Raw genomic sequence first — 15,754 nt, 5'->3', positions numbered from 1 at the left:
TTCAATAAATTGATGGATGAAGCCGTTATTCGTGGTAGGAGATCATCATGACAAATGAGAATTTTCACTTCATATATTTTTTTATACCACTTGTATTTGTTACTAACAATACTGCAGTTTCGTCCTACAAGGACATTTTCAAATGAATACAATAAACTCAATAACTAAATAAACTCAGTTTATTGTATTCATTTGAAAATGTCCTTGTACGACGAAACTGCAGTAACATTAGTTACATATGAAGTTTTAATTCTCATTTTTCAGGAAAATCTATTTCATTATGTTTTCCACACTTGAACTGCGAAGCGCAAGTTTCCGCTTCGGTAATTTTGTAATATTCTCTATTAGCCAATTTTTCACAACCTGTACCATTTTGATTGAACTTTTTATTATGTACACCTTGAAAAAAATCAATTGCATAATACATGTGTGATTCAATTGAAATCTGGCATGAAGATTTTGCAGCTTCTTCAGATATATAAGCCTAATGGCATATTACTTATATGTTCGTTGAATTTCAAACTGTCGTCAGAGTGAAAAGCTAAGAATTTCGTTCGGGTAAAATTCTTGAGATTATTTGAAATACACTGCTTCTGGAAGTGAGCGGCTCTGTCTGGACTCTATCCTCATCGGATGTTATGGTGAAGTGAGTCCTCCAGAGTGGTATTAGCTCAAGGTATCTCACTATTTTTTCATGTACAGCAAATCATACGAGCCAATGCAGAATAAGGTCCATGCGATGTTAAATCAAATGCCTTTGGGTAATCGATCCAGGACAACAATCTCAACAGAGTGGTCTGGATAGAGTCTGAGTAGTTCGAAGAGAAAATCTTGATATTCTATCCGTTTTTACTCTTCTTTCAGAACGATATTCGTCTCATCGAGAGCTGAAAACACCACGATGTATATCATCTTGCTCTGACGGTCGAGAAGAACGACATCACGCTTATTAGCTTCAACGTATTCAAAAAACACTTTATTGTGAGATTTAAAATCCTTATTTAAAATTTCGAAATTGGGGTGTCCCAAGTCTTGTATCAAAATTCTATAATCATATTCTGATAGTCCAGTAAAAGTTTCAATGACAGAGGGTAAACAAAGATACAGCAAAAAATAGAATTTTGAAATTATCAGTTTTCCCATATATTTTTAGAATCAAAAGAGTAAAAGTAAAGTAAAATTCCATAATAGTAGACACTAAATTCTCAGAAATATTGCATTAAAACGAAAATACTGTTGTCAGGTTGTGATTCTATATATTTTATCATCTTCATTTAAATCATACACACGCAGGCAAATGGTCATAGAACCACAGACAACGTGTTTTATTCACTAAAGAAACTTCCTGCTAATGAAATGTGTAACATGAGTTGAATAATACATAGAGTAAATATCAATTTATTTCTTTGATCTGTTATTTATTATTTTATTTATTTATTTTTATTTATTTATTTGCCACTGAGGTACAGTATGTACATATGGCATGTCAATAACTTAAAATATATATATATATATATATATATTTATAGGTATATTTATAGGTAGATATTTCATTTATCATATATGTGTATATACATATATGCATATATACACACATATACACACCGACATACAGGCTGATTCACGGTGGATGGCACATTAGACGTTTCTGGTGAACCAGACAACGGATCACTTTGAAAATTTAATGGAGGGCATATTCGGACATTCTCTAGCCAACTAAAATATTTTCGACAATGCGGTGTTGCCGCTTCTATTAGAAAGCAGTAGCAACTTTGATTTTTCAAATGGAACACTCTGTATATAATATTATTTTTGGAATCTCCAACAATTGCCCGACAACTTTTCTTGATATTTCCCTATACCTATCTGTTACCGTTTTCGAAATAAAAATTAATTTCAATTTTTTTCTTCGAAAATCATGACTTCTAAAAATGCCGATATCTTTTAGTTAAGAAGTACTATGATATCGAAATTTGGTTTGGACACTTCCCACACGTCAGCCTAATCTCCGTTACTTCAATACAGGGTGGTAAAAAAATACAGTTTTTTCGTTTGGATCAACTAAATTGTTCTGAATTCGTATAAATTTCTTGAGGTTCATTGGCGGTAGATTCGGATACATTTCATTGAACTTTCTACATGTTCTGCTGATAATTTTGTCACACTGTCCAAAAATAATAAACAAATTTATAAGAACTTCGTTTGAATAGTTTTGTTCCATCGTTTTGAAGGTATTTGCAACTTCTGAAGTGACGAAAATGTCGATATTATTAGGAGAATGTCACAACGCTACTGTCAAATAGTAATCATGGCCTGCTTACCAAATACCGAATGGAAATACCATTCTGAAGGGACATTTTCACAAATAAATCTTCATAAGTCCGAAACTTGACTAGTTAGGTATAGGTATGATATACATAGAAAGAAAGCAAATTTCAGCAGCTTTTCTAATTTTCAATAATATACAGGGTGTTCCATTTAAAATAATTAAATTTCAGCAACTTTTTCAAGCAAACGAAAAAACTGTATTTTTTTACCACCCTGTATTGAAGTAACGGAGATTAGGCTGACGTGTGGGAAGTGTCCAAGTATCACCTAACTCCAAACCAAATTTCGATATCATAGTACTTCTTAACTAAAAGATATCGGCATTTTTAGAAGTCATGATTTTCGAAGAAAAAAATTGAAATTAATTTTTATTTCGAAAACGGTAACAGATAGGTATAGGGAAATATCAAGAAAAGTTGTCGGGCAATTGTTGGAGATTCCAAAAATAATATTATATACAGAGTGTTCCATTTGAAAAATCAAAGTTGCTACTGCTTTCTAATAGAAGCGGCAACACCGCATTGTCGAAAATATTTTAGTTGGCTAGAGAATGTCCGAATATGCCCTCCATTAAATTTTCAAAGTGATCCGTTGTCTGGTTCACCAGAAACGTCTAATGTGCCATCCACCGTGAATCAGCCTGTATATAAACATACACACATACATACACATATATAGAGAAGACACGTATATAAATTCCTCAGTAAAAGTATGGAACAGGCGTCGAAGATAACACTAAATAATAGTAAGAGGAAAAAAAATAAGTAAAATCATTGCTCCACGGAAATCATCTTCCAGGAATTCATCACAACTATAGTAACATTTTTGCAGCAGCAATTGCTTTACTCTACCATGAAACACTTTATCAGGGGTAATTTGTTTGATCTGCTCCGGTAATTTATTATACAGATTTATGGCATTATACAAAGGGGACTTTTTATATTTCGTTGACTTATGACTTGGAATACGCAAAACATCACCATGACGTGTGTTGTAACTGTGCACCGTTGCGTTTGTTTCTAGTTCATGGATGTTAGATCTAGCAAATCCTGTACATTTAAGAATGTATATGGAGGGAGCCGGTAATAATTTTTCCCTAACGAATACTGGTTTACAGCTGTCTCGGTGTTCAATGCTGAAAATTAGTCTAACAATGCGCTTTTGTGCTACAAATACTCTAATGAATTCATTACTGCAACCCCATGCTATGATATTGAGGGATATATGTGAATATGCCATAGCAAAATAGATTTCTAGTAGACCTGCTGTGTCCATGCATGATTTCATTTGCCTTAAAGCAAAGAATGTCTTGTTTAATTTGTTGCAGACATCTTTTATTTGCAGGTCCCATGATAAGTTTTCATCCAAGTAAGTTCCTAAAAATTTTACTTCGCTACTAATCTTTATTTCGTCAATAGTTTGTAGGTCATCTAGAACATTATTTTTCCTATTATAGAAATTTACTATTACAGTTTTTGTGGAGTTTAATATTAATCTGTTTCGCTGACACCAGGAGCTAAAACTATCGATTATGCATTTTACCTTACTAAGCAGTACATCAATATTTCCCCCTGCAACTGTGATAGTGGTATCATCCGCAAACATGGCAAGGTGGCAATCTTTCAGATATTCTGACCCCTGTGGCACTCCAAGCTTAGCGTCGTTGCACCTTGATCTAACATTTTCACATTTTACAGTCATGGTACGCCCTTTGAGGTAAGATTCAATCCATTGTGACAAGTTATTCGGGAACCTAAGTTGGGTCAGTTTTGCAACTAGAAATTCAGGAGACACTGTGTCAAATGCTTTTGTTAGATCAAAAAATAAAGACATTACAAAATAATTTGAATCCACTTCTTTGTAGATATAATTCAGTAAGTGATATGTTGCAGTTTCAATTGTTTTACTCTTTCTGAATCCATGTTGATCTTTGCACAGTATATTATTTTCTGCCAAATAATGCGTAATCCTATTTGCGACTATTTTTTCAAATAATTTAGACAGTGAGCATGAGATTTGCCTATAATTTTCTATTACCGAGCGATCGCCTTTTTTGAAAAGAGGTATTACTAATGCCTTTTTGAATTCTTCGGGAAAGTATCCTTGCAAAAAAAAAAAATTAAATAAATAAGTCAATGGGGTAATCACCACATCGATTATTTTTTTTATTGTTTCTATTGACAATTCATCCAATCCAGTAGACTTTTTATTTTTTAATATTTTTAGTGTGCTTAGCACCCCAGATTCGCTTATAGGATCATTTTGGAAAGGATGAATTATATGGTGATTCCATGAGACTGTACAAGGCAGTGACATATTTTGACCGAAGTTTTTTCAGTTGCAAATTTGGCAGCATTTGAGAAATTGTAAGCAAAAAATTCTGTTATTTCATTTAGGTCTGTAATTTCTTGATCATTTTTTAAAATAATGATAATTTTGTTCGATGATCTACTCTTCCTTCCTAGTTCATTATTTATAATGTTCCATGTTGCTTTGATTCAGAATTTTGTTGTTGAAATAATTGATTTTATCTTCTTTCAAGTTTTTTTTTATGTTCTTTTAAACTGTTTGATATAAAGTTAAACTTCTGGCATCTGCTTCCTTAGAAGCTTTGATATTTCTTAACATTTCTCTGAAATTTTTTCCCTTCTGGATAATATCATTTGTAACCCAGGATTTAGAATGATTTTTTACAGTGAGACATCTTTCTGGGCATGAGACATTAAAACACCAGGAAACAGATTCCAAGAAATATGAAAAGCTGACATCAATCTTCATATCATATAATTGAGGAAACCAGATTATACTATTTAGCCTTGTTTTGAATTCATTTATATTTTCAGGATTTAACTGACACATAAACTATTTGTTTTTTATTTTCTTCCTTAACGTGATTTTTACTTATCTGAAATGTAAGAATATGTGACAGATGGTCTGCTATATTTGATTGTTTTAACTTGCATTCATAGTAATGACCTGAATATGTAGATGTCATGTAGTCAATGCATGTTCGGCTTGTGTGTCCATTTATATTTGTAAAAATCCTAGTGGGGCCTATAAAGTTTATATTAAGTTGGTAGGACTTGAAAAGGTCACTGAGTAGTTTAGTGTTACTATCTTCTGGTGCTAGGTAATTTATGTTGAAATCTCCACACAATATAGTAAAGTTAGATCTGCACTCCGCTATTGCTAATGCCTGCGATAGACAATTTAAAAAAACTCGAGGGTCCCCACTTGGTGGTCTGTATGCGGTTATGATAGTGACTTTAGTTGTATTTTTACGATAGAAAATTGCACAGATCTCTACATGACACTCTACAGATAACTTTTTTATAGACTCTAGTTCATTACAATTTGTCTTTTCTTTTACTAAAATCAGTACACCCCCTCGTTCATGATTGTCCCGACAATAAATTGCTCCTTCTTTATAGCCTCTCAAATAAACTAACCCATGATCTTTTGTTATCCAGTGTTCAGAAAAACATAAAAAATCCAATTTATTTTCATCAGCAAAAACCTCGATAGAGCTATAGTTGTTAACAAATCCCTGGACATTTACATGACACACACTATCTTTACTAACGTTTATATTATTCAGTAGAACCTTTCTTACATTTGTTGCAGATTGAGCTGTGATGGTCTGGGGTATAAACAATTTTTTTTTGTTTGTTTGTCCCCTCAACACTTGAGTTCATCACTAAAATATCACTAAAAATAGTATTGTTTTTTAAATTCACTGAAAATTTTTTGTTGTTTGTTTCTGCATCTGATTTAGAGTATGTTTGAACTACTTCATTTTCTTTTTCTACAGATACACGGCATGTCTTCATAAACTTGTTTACCCGAGTAAAGTGCTTATCTATATGACGAAGTAGAGATTGCATTAGATACCACTTTCCAATCCTATTTATAGTGAATCTATCTGTGTGATAATTTGTCTTTCTTAGTGCAGAATTACATTCAAAAACAAGCCCAAGTTCATTGGTACTATTAAACACAGCCTTGACGAATGCTAAGTTTTCCATATATATTCCATGGTTTTTATATATTTGGTCGTATCTGTATGGTCTAATGATGATTATAGGGTTTGTATGCATGAGTTTCTCGATATATGTCTCGATAAGTTGAAGATGGAGGATTTTAGTCCATATGAGCACAATGTTGTTTCTTGTAAAGCTAGAAGAATAGTATACAGCAATTTTTATGAGTTCATTATCTGGGGCATTTGATTTTATTATTGCTTGTATGGCATACTTATTCGATTGCCTTAATAGAATATTTGTTAAATCCTTCCCATTTGAACCTGCAACTATCAACATCCTGCTCTTTATTACAGGAATGTCGTTTCGTATGCTTGGGGTACTCTGGTCTTTGTATTTTGAAAAAATTTCTTCTTCAAGTGATTGTGTTGCACTAGCTTTTTTTTCTGTTTGTGTTTGTTCTGTTTGACATGCTATTTGTTTTCTGTTTGGGAGGATTGTCTGACACCCAATGTTTATCATTTGCTTGCCATTTGCAGCACCAATAACTTCCTGTAATTTTGAATTTTCATTATGAACATCTTCTAATTTATTTGTAAGCTGTTTTATTTGTTCTTTTGCTTCAGAAATATGTTTTTTTTTGTTTTTCTATCAGCTCACTCAGTTCCTTTTCATTATTTAAAGCTTCGTCCATATAAAATTAAGCATCCTTCTTCAACTTTTCTATATATGTGTTTTGTACTTCTTGTTCCTGTGTCAATTGTAATATACTTTCTTCCAACAATGACTTTTTTTCCAAGATCTCATCCTTATATGACAGGCTTTCAGTTTCACAGCATATTATTTTATGATTTTCAATGAAGCGCACTTTTCGACTATTTCTCAGGGCACATGCTTTGTGGAATATAGAAATGCATTTAATACAAACATAATATGATGGTGCGGTCTTTTGTTTGCAGCATTTGAAATTGAAATTTGCCATGTTTATTAGTTTTTACCTCTACTCAAGGTTTATCAAATAAATTTATATTTTATTAAAAATATTATTAAAGCCGGTCCTGTCCACTTTGTTTATCACCAACAAAGAACAAATTATTATTTGTCTGAAAAAAGTTGACAAGATAAGAGTTTTTCTTTTGCAGCACGAATTCTTGATCTTCTTTGGCTGCTGATAATGAAACTGTTATACGTTTTTTGCACCACACCGAAAGGTTGACCGGCAAGGGATTACATAGTCTATAAAAACTCCCTCCCATATCAAACATACACCATCGCAAAGAATCCACTGATACAAATTACACAATTAAAAACACTTTTATGACCCTTAAAAATGCTTACGAAGTAGGACCATTTGATCCTGCTTCTGAATTGCTTCTATATATATATTAATATATATATATATATATATATATATATAATTGTATATATATTGTATATATATATATATATATATATATATATATATATATATACATACAGGGTCCTGCAACAGTGGCGCGGTGTTCCATATCTCTATATAGGAAGCAGATAGGAATCTAATTTTCTATAATATTACCTTATTGCTCGAGCTCGACAAAATAAAAATATTGGCGGTCACACAGGGTGTTCGATTTTTTCTGGGCGGATCCCAACTGTGTCTTTTTAAATGGCAACCTATATTTTTTATCGCTTTTTCGGTTTCTTCATAGAAAATAAAATAAACTTTATGTATATCTGCACTTCGAAAATATTGACGGTTTTCGAGATATCTAGCATGACAGGTTTTTTTTTTCAATATTCGTCACTCAGAATATTTGAAATTATAAAGTGGTGCCAAGTCCAGTTGAAATTTTTTTTGGTCGAATATTCTACATTGGTAACTCTCTCAAACGATATATCTGAAATCGACCTGTGATATACAGGGTATGAAAAACCGCTTGCCAAATATTGTAAATGAAAATTTGCAAAATCTTCCTTAGATTAAATGGAACACCCTGTATATTATTGATCCATAAGAAGCGCCAACGAAACCTCTACAAATTTCATTAAGTATTCCCTATGGATAAGTTCAATAGTTTTTCTTAAATAAGCATTTCTTTCGAAAAATGGTCATTTTTTCAAAGCGAAATCCATTTGACGACTGATAAAAATATACGAAAGATATCTTGTTTCAATTTTGTACATTAGAAGGTGTCCAAACAAATATTTTTTAACGAAATAAATGTATGTACCTATCACTTTTTGCTAAATGGAAAATTATTTTTTCATTGGATGCAGAATTTCACTCATAAATCGTGCAATATCAAACCAAACAAGTTAAAAGAAAGAAACATTATAAATAACTATTTTTTTCATGTTATTATATTCATTCAGAGCTTGAGTTCTAGATATTCAAATTTGTCAACTGGCAAATTACAAAACTACAAAAGGGAGAGTTTAATTAAGGTTGATAATGAAACTTTTATAAAATATGTTCAACATGTCTTCCATTTTCTTGAATGCAGAGCTGAAGTCTATGTTTGAAAGACTGTTCTACCCTGCGCAAGACAGCTGGTGTAATGCTGCGAAAAGCATTCGTTATTCTAAGTCGCATATTTTCGGGAGAAGTTGGTGGCTCAACGTAAACCATATTTTTTATGTCTCCCTATAAGAAAAAATCTAGTTTCGTCAAATCTGGTGATCTAGCGGGCCACCGTACAGGCCCATTCCGTCCTATCCATTTATTGGGAAATACTTCATTTAGATGATCTCTCACTTCTGCCGAATAGTGAGCAGGTGCACCATCATGTTGTAACCACATTCTATTGCGGAGGTCAAGAGGAATATCATCTAACAAACCTGGTAAATCATTTCGTAAGAAATTGAGATACATTGCACCATTCATATGTCCCTCAAAAAAGTATGGACCAATTACATATTCTTCAATGATGCCTCCCCAGACATTTATCGACCACCTATGTTGATAATCCACCTGTCTCAATAAGTGAGGATTTTCTGTCGCATAATAATGGTAATTATGTCGATTTACAAATCCATTTTTATGGAATGTCGATTCATCCGACCATAAAATATTATTGAAAAAATATTCGTTTCGACGAATTTTGTTCATGGCCCAATTGCAAAATCTCACTCTTTTCTCGAAATCAGCATACAGTAGTTCTTGATGTAACTGAACGTGGTATGGATGCAAGCGATGTTTCTTCAATACTCGTTGCACTGATCTCTCACTTATATCCACTATTTCCCCAATTTGTCGTTGACTCCTACTAGGACCTTCTTCAACAGCAAGAAGAACTTGCAATTCATTATCTTCATTAGTAGCTGGCTTGATGCGCTCATGTTTGGAATAATTAATAGATCCAGTTTCAACGAATCGTCCCAAGACCTTTCGGAAAGATCTTTCATCTGGATGCCTTCTATCTGGATACCGTTGAGAATAAATTATACTTGCCAATAAACAATTCCTGTCTGATTCACCTAATATGAAAATCATATCAATCAAATCACTTTTTGATAACAACATTCTGATGAAATTATACCGACAGTTCAACTTCACGATTGACTAAAAATTTCAATATTCATTTGCAGCCAAATATTTTGTTCTGTCATTTGCCAGACTACTTGATTTCCAATAAATATTTCATTCGCTGAAAGGTTGTTTTAGACCGAAAGAATATGGCACAAATTCCGAGATTTTTGAAATTATTGTAACTATTCAAGAACGTCCATTTTGTGGTGTAATTCGCAACTTGTTTATCTAGCAACAGGTAATTTTAGGAATGGGCGATATTTTAAGGAAAGGGTATTTTTTGTATATTCTTATCAGTCGTCAAATGGATTTCGCTTTGAAAAAATGACCATTTTTCGAAAGAAATGCTCATTTAAGAAAAACTATTGAACTTAGCCATAGGGAATACTTAATGAAATTTGTAGAGGTTTCGTTGGCGCTTCTTATGGATCAATAATATACAGGGTGTTCCTTTTAATCTAAGGAAGATTTTGCAAATTTTCATTTACAATATATGGCAAGCGGTTTTTCATACCCTGTATATCACAGGTCGATTTCAGATATATCGTTTGAGAGAGTTACCAATGTAGAATATTCGACCAAAAAAAAATTTCAACTGGACTTGGCACCACTTTATAATTTCAAATATTCTGAGTGACGAATATTGGAAAAAAAAACCTGTCATGCTAGATATCTCGAAAACCATCAATATTTTCGAAGTGCAGATATACATAAAGTTTATTTTATTTTCTATGAAGAAACCGAAAAAGCGATAAAAAATATAGGTTGCCATTTAAAAAGACACAGTTGGGATCCGCCCAGAAAAAATCGAACACCCTGTGTGACCGCCAATATTTTTATTTTGTCGAGCTCGAGCAATAAGGTAATATAGAAAATTAGATTCCTATCTGCTTCCTATATAGAGATATGGAACACCACGCCACTGTTGCAGGACCCTGTATATATATATATATATATATATATATATATATATATATATATATATATATATATATATATATATATATATATATATATATATATAATTTAGTTATAAAGGCAGTAGTCTGTTTCAACACTGATGACAGTTTTCAAATTTCTGTTATAAAAACTCTTTAATATAATGATATAACAAATAATGATATTTTTGTATAATACTTACCTTAGATAAAAATAAAAGAGGAATAATACACTTTCTATAGATTTAATTCATTCCTAAGAAGTTATAATGTAGTGGACATCACAATATTAGGTACCCACATTTCTAGGAAAAGGATTAATAGTAAATAAAAAAGAAATTTCATATCAGGTAAAAACCAAGGGATTTGGTCAAGGACTGAAACAAGGAAAATATCATTATAAATCATTTCAATTTTGTGCTGTGAACTGTGAGCAGTGTGGAAAGTGAAATCAGTACGAATTTATCTGAAGGAGAAAAAACTTTTATATACTATGTGTATTGTGGGCTCCGTGAATGGAATGAAAATATGTTGCATACCGACATAGTTGATCTGTGTAGTGATTCAACTAAAATGTTGATGAGAAGTGTTCACAGAATTCTCAAAACCTTTAAAGAAAACGAAGGTAGATGTGAAAATGTATCTAAAGACATTGAAACTAGGGGAAGAAAACAAACTCAGCTTGATGAATGCACCAAATATGCTATTGAATGAAATCTCATTTTTTTTCCTAAATGAAAAAGTCGTAGACGAAAAAAGTTCCGATCAATCGATGGCCAAAATCACGACGTGTTTTATTGCGCGAAAAAACATTAAATTTATGAAAAGAGGTAGGAAAAGTGCTGTTATAGAAAGAGAAGTAATTAATTGGTTTGTGACGGAGAAATTACTTGAAAAATTCCGAAAGTATCGTCTTGAAGGTAGAAAGATTTATTTTTTAGATGAAATCTAAATTATTATTGAATCAGGACCATACTGTCTCAAAGGTATGGCAAGATTCAGAAATAAGAAAATGTCGGCAATATTTCATTGAAGGCCTTTCAACAGGATTAAAAGCGCCGGTTAGCAAAGGACGTAGGCTCATATAGGTAGCGATTCTGGTTTTTTGGAAAACGACTCTTCGAGTCGAAGAAAACTAGCGACAACCACGAGGAAATGGACGCGCAAAAATTCGAAAGTTGGTTTTCAACCTTGAACAAAACTCTGTTGTCGTCATAGACAATGCCTCCTACTAGAGCAGTTACCAATAACTGCCTGGCGAAAAGCTGATATCATTAACTGGCTGTCCCAAAAAAAATTGCCATTCGACGATAATATGTTAAAAGTCCAATTACTCAATATTGCAAGGAAACATATACCTCAGTTGAAGAAATAGGTTGTCGACGAAATGGCTCATGAGAGGAACATAATTGTTCACCACCTCCCTCCCAAACCCAACAGAGCTAATATGGGCTCAAATGAAAAACCAAGAGGCGAGGGAAAATTGACTTTTAAAATAGATAAGGTCACACCAGAATCATAGAAAAAATACTTTAGACATATGATAAAAGAAGAAGACAAAATGTGGGATCTCGACACTAGAATGGACATTGCAATTGAACCATTGATTATTACCTTGAATTATAGCTATAGCGATAGTTGCTCATCATTCGACGAGTTTTCTTCAGATGATAATGAATGTATGGCATGTCGTTCTGGGGTTTTTGCTGTTATCAGCTAATGAGCTCAGTATTTGTCTTACAAAAAAGAGCTCTCAGATATTTATCAAAAGCTAAGTCCAGGGATCAATGTAAACCACTTTTTATAAAACATGGAATTCTGACCCTATACAGTATTTTTATCCTTGAGACAGTGTGCTTGATGCATAAGGAAAAATCCAATCCAAAAAGACGACTTACCCCTACCGCTACCAAAAACGACATTAACCAAACACTCTCTCATATTTGAGAGTAAAAAACTCTTTAATCATCTGCCGAGCCAAGTAAAAAATATATCATGCCCGAGAATCTTTCGGAAAACCGTCAAAAGCATATTTTTAACTGAAGGATACTACAGCCTGCAGTATTATAGTGACAATATCTTGGGCTAACTGTAGCTTTTTGCATTTTATCTATAAGATCAAATTATCTGTATTCTATATTTATGTGTGATTTCATCGAGAGATGAAAAATTTTTTATATATTTTTACTTATATATTTTTATTTTTATGTTTTGTTCTTTTTACAACTAGACCAAAGATATATGTATTATCTATTGTTTATATCTGTAAATTTTAACCATTTGATATAAATCACTGACAAATTAATAGGCATATACTATTGTATTGTACAAACCATGCTTTGTCAACAAGAGTCTTTCCTCTTAGACAATAAAGTACATTGACTGAATAATACAATACTTTTTGCGGTGGTAGTGGTTTATGTGATTATATCTTTTTGCGATTATTTGAAGAATTTCACAAAGTATCAAAATACACCACTCAGATGCAAACTTTTGCTAAAATGACTTTCTTGATTTTTTTTGTGAAATGCTGCAAATAACCGCAAAAACCATATATTAACCTAAATGAAAAAATTGAAATTTTGGTCAGAAAAATTTGAAATCGTGCCTTATTTTAGATCAGTGTTTGTCAATCTGTGGGTCGCGACCCCTAGGGGGGTCGCGGAGCCTTACTCGGGGGGTCGCTGGCAAAAGAAAAAAAGGGAAGGTTCTACATGGTTCAGTACAGAAAAACAAAATTATAGTGTGAAGGATGAGCTTGTTTATTTTTCAAAAAAAAAAATCAAATTGTGGTGCTATTTTTGAAATATTTACAATCAACTCGTTTTCTAATTGAAGCCTAACTATTTATTTTTTTAGATTTAATTTCTACCATTGAAGAGAACGTCAATTCACATAAGAATGAAGTGGCGAATGGCACTAATAATTTAAGAGCTTCCTTTGCCAGCTCAGGATATTCTTGTTTTCTTTTCATCCAAAACACGTCAACAGTTTGTGAACAAAATTGCATTTTAAGCATCCCGTCAGCAGCTAAATCTATAAGATTTTCTTTCACATTTGTAGTCAGATCAGCCAGTTCTATTGATTTATCCAAGAAAGGGTTTAGAATCCATCTGCGCCCGTTGTCAGCTTCAGAGTGCAAGTCTGGAAAGTATGTTAATAGTTTCTCTTGCAGATTATGTAAGCTATCATGCAGGGAATGTGAGTTCCGACTACAAGCGATTGATCTGTTGCATTATCTTTTAATAGTTTTCTGAAGGCATGGAAATGACTCAAATATACTGTTTCGCAGAGAGGTTAACTATAAATGAAGTTTTACATGAAATGCTTTCACTTTATCTTTAGCTGTTGAAATATTTTCATGTCTGTCTACCTTGGAGATTCTTATTCAAATTATTGAGATGATTAAAAAAATCTGCCAGAAATGATAATTTTAAGAGCCAAACAGGGTCAGAAAAGTGATTAGCATATTCAGATTTGGAATCTTGTAAGAACATTAGCAATTCAGCTTGAAGTTCTAGAACTCTTGTCAAGACCTTTCCTTTGAATAGCCACCTGACCTCTGTGTGATAAAGAAGATTGTGATGAAGCGCACCCATATCTTCACAAAGGATTCGAAATAGTCGTGTTTGTAAGACCTTACCCTTGATAGAATTCACAATTCTGATGACCTCTTTAAGCAAGTAATTTAAATCAGAAGTTAAAACCTTAGCAGCTAGAGCTTGTCGATGAAGAAAACAGTGTGTCCATGATACGTTAGGCATTATTGATTTTAATTTTGCAACAAGTCCGCTATTTTTTCCAGACATACATCATATATCTTCATTTATTATTTATTATGTGAATCTAACTAACTGATATGTGTACACTTGTCAAATCATCAATATATAATATAAAAATAACGGGACTAATATGAAAGGCCTAAAACTATAGTAGTTCAACTTCTGCAGCTGTATTTCATGATCAACACAATCAAAAGCCTTGGAAAAATAATATAACACTGCCGCAATTGCCTCATTGATTTCAGTTCAGATATATACTAGATTGAAGATGGCATCATTAGTATTTTTATTATTCTGGAAACCGAATTGTGAATGGGGAATGTTCCTCAATTTGGGTTATTAATTCATGAGGTTTTCAAATTCACTTCGAAAAATATTCAAATTGATTCTAATTCATATATATGGGCAACAGCGCCTAAAATGCTACATCGGAGTTCAGGTTACCTAGATATTCTACTTCAAAAAAGAAAAATTATCTTTATAAATCAACAATTAAGGCAAAATATAAATTATAGTTCACAAGCCACTTATACACATATTATATAGAGGAAGATAGGTTAGGTGCACAAAATGTCATATGTCGCAGAATGTCTCGGAACTCTGAACATAAGTAAACAGAACAGCACGCCTCTGAAATATGTCATCTTTGTTTGTCTCATATAGGTAACAGATTCATTGTCCTTTATTAGCTATAACCGATGTTGCCAAATGGTGAAATAGAAACGAATCCCTTTAAATGTTGAATGCATTATTTCATTCCTCTTTTTTACGTACCGTAAAACGGGGTTACAGTACCAACCCTCGGCTTACTTTGCACCATGCCTGTAAAAGTGTATGATCATACAATTACAGGATGCATTGTTAAATTTATACAAATTACTAGTTCCATCCCATAGAGGGAGTTACAATCGTCACCGGTGCGAAATTGTACGCTTCGGCCGCCGGTCAGAGGCCGTCAGTTGGATTTCAAATGCAGGATTATATAGAAAATTTTAAGCAAACCTTGGAGGTGGTTCCACATGCAATTTTTAATTATGATGAAACGAATTTAATAGATAATCCTGGTAAAAAAAAAGTAAAAGTTGTATATCCCTAATGATTGCAGGAAATGCAGTAGGTGAGGTTCTGCCACTTTATGTGGTATACAAATCAAAACATTTATGGGACACATGGACAGAGAATGGCCCACCAGGTACTCGCTATGCCAATACAGCATCT

At 32.8% G+C, this 15,754-nt stretch overlaps 1 protein-coding gene and 1 long non-coding RNA gene across 2 annotated transcripts in view; both read left to right on the top strand.

Moving 5' to 3' along the window:
- LOC111511245 (proteasome alpha3 subunit) overlaps positions 1-15,754 on the top strand; it is a 72,899-nt gene that overhangs the window by 19,972 nt on the left and 37,173 nt on the right. The gene's annotated exons all lie outside the window — the stretch shown is intronic.
- Positions 2,882-7,627, top strand: LOC141483419 (uncharacterized). The gene is made up of 3 exons (XR_012466072.1): positions 2,882-4,044; positions 4,555-4,694; positions 5,025-7,627. It is a non-coding gene; the product is annotated as an uncharacterized lncRNA (long non-coding RNA).

This window comes from Leptinotarsa decemlineata, unplaced genomic scaffold (genome assembly GCF_025532065.1).
Source record: "Leptinotarsa decemlineata unplaced genomic scaffold, Ldec_3_MD MMD2_tig00003348_RagTag_RagTag, whole genome shotgun sequence".
Taxonomy (NCBI): Eukaryota; Metazoa; Arthropoda; class Insecta; order Coleoptera; family Chrysomelidae; genus Leptinotarsa; species Leptinotarsa decemlineata.
This window is presented reverse-complemented; position numbering and strand designations above follow the sequence as displayed.